Genomic DNA, 2,178 nt, shown 5'->3' with positions numbered 1-2,178 from the left:
TGGAGTATCGAGTAAATGGCGCGTTTTAAAAAGTTTGATCTCCTCGGAAGACTCAGAACTTAAGACTAAAGAATACCAATTAAAGGCTTAAAACACATATAAATGCCACTGAACCACAAAGCATGCACCATCAATCAAATATAGGAGCATATAGTTTGCTAGATAAACCGGATCCTGTTTTCTACCATAAAAATCTTTATAAATTGATGGAATGAAAAACTGACACTATGTCACTTTAAATCAACCATAGATAACTAATTATCTTTAGTTAGCTTTATTATGCGTCAATTGATAATCTGGAAAAGATGGTAAGACATTGTTATTGTTAAAATTAGAGATTTAAAAACATTTAACAGTATTAAGCTACTTAAAAATCAACTACTTAAATGATTATTTTAAGCATGAGTTTAAATAACTTATTGTGAAGGATTAAATTACACTAAATACAGAAACTCTTTGTAATGACTTCACATCCATGTATGTACGTCAATACGTCTGTATAGGCCTAGAGGAAGAGCAAGTTCAACCATTAATTGTTGCCTTTATATACGATTGCATTTACATTATCATAATAATTTCACTATGCTTTTCAAATTAGAAAAAAGAGGCCACCTTAGCAAGCATTATTAACCTTCATATGAACACTGCTGCAAGTGGAATACCGTCTGGAGTAGTTGAGAATCCACGGTTAAAGGTCGTGTTCTCAAACTCGGAGAAACATTCTAAGAGCATCAACTACTTTCTCAGGCCTGTCAGAAAGAATGCAGCTCTGACTCGTGAAAAATCTATTCAGTTACATGACGCTAATATCCATATAAGTGAAAGGATGAAATCTATTACCAGTCTTCTTGTGGCATATGGCCAGCACCTTCAATCAGCTTAAGCTCGACAGATCTAGGATTTCCCTTCTGAAATTCTTCCGCAACTGATTGTGGGAGATACTTATCTGATATTCCCCAAGCAACTAGAATTGGTTTATCCCAGCTAAAAGTAACAAACCGGGTTTCCATATTCCCCAGAAGGGAGAAAAATCAGTGTCAGCAGCAGTTAGAACTTTGTTATTTTGAAATAGTGAAGAATTCTGGTCATACTCATATACTGGAATATGATCAAGCATAGGAAAAACCAAGACATACAATTGGAATTATAGTTGAACAACACCTAATATGTGTAATAGTATTTGCAACAAGCAAATGTGGAACATCCATTAGCTCTGAAGTAAGGGTGAGCTTCTGCACTTCTTCACATGAAGAGATCTAGTGACACCGAAAGCGAAGCCACGTAGCTAACATAGTTTATGACATCTAGTCAACAACAATATGCCTAAATATAGGGAAAGAAACAATAGAGCTAGGAAAACAATTTGGATTATGAGAGTCAAACTGTATCAGTACTGCACAACTTGGACCATTACAAGGACTAAGCTTTGTTGCTTGCTTTGAGGAATAATCCTAATACACAGTGAAGACATGCATAACTGCTGACTGCTGTCAGGGGAGATTTTAGGTGTAAAAATTGGGGCACGTGAATACATGATCTTTCCGTATTAGTGTCAAACACACACATAGCTCTCCTCTTTGGCTCCACAAGGTATATAGTGGATGCCCTACCTAACATCGTGTCATTTTTCTTTATAAATAAAATGTTTCATAGCCTAGAAATATCCAATGCTGGAACTACGTGAAATTTAAGAAGAAGAAAAAAGCCTGCCTATTCGTAGACGTGGGCCTCATATGGACTCTAAGATCGGAGGGACAAGGATAATAATATTGGAATAAAATATCACGTAATTTTTTTATTTTATGTTTAAGTAATTTTGAAATTATTCATATTATAATTGTGGTATTATTTTTATATATAGATATAATGTCGGAATAAAACAAATCAAATAACAATTTGCTTCTCCAAAGCTCTTCGTCTAAAATCCTTTAACAGGCCCAAAGTTAAAATAGAAAATAAAAGTTTAAATATCGAAGTTGATATAATGTAAAACCAGATACATATTTTATTTTGTGTCCCCCATATTCCATTTTCAATACAATGAACCAACAATGTTTATTCGCTTACTAGTTTTGAATTCTTTCTTTTTCTTGAAAAGTAGCCATTTTTATGAAAGAAAGAAAAGGAGATTATTTTTTGTCTAAGGGAGAGAGATTCGTCGTTGACTTGATGGATTGG

The 2,178-nt window shown here is 34.0% G+C and overlaps 1 long non-coding RNA gene across 1 annotated transcript; it reads right to left on the bottom strand.

The window, feature by feature from the left end:
* Nucleotides 1–521: 521 nt before the first annotated feature.
* LOC132052249 (uncharacterized) lies at nucleotides 522–1,791 on the bottom strand. Its single transcript, XR_009413965.1, has 2 exons — nucleotides 841–1,791; nucleotides 522–749 (listed from the first exon to the last, which is right to left on the bottom strand). It is a non-coding gene; the product is annotated as an uncharacterized LOC132052249 (long non-coding RNA).
* Between the last annotated feature and the right edge of the window lie 387 nt (nucleotides 1,792–2,178).

Source organism: Lycium ferocissimum, chromosome 4 (assembly GCF_029784015.1).
Source record: "Lycium ferocissimum isolate CSIRO_LF1 chromosome 4, AGI_CSIRO_Lferr_CH_V1, whole genome shotgun sequence".
Lineage (NCBI taxonomy): Eukaryota > Viridiplantae > Streptophyta > Magnoliopsida > Solanales > Solanaceae > Lycium > Lycium ferocissimum.
Note: the sequence above shows the minus strand (reverse complement) of the source record. Positions and strands in the feature narration are given on the sequence as shown.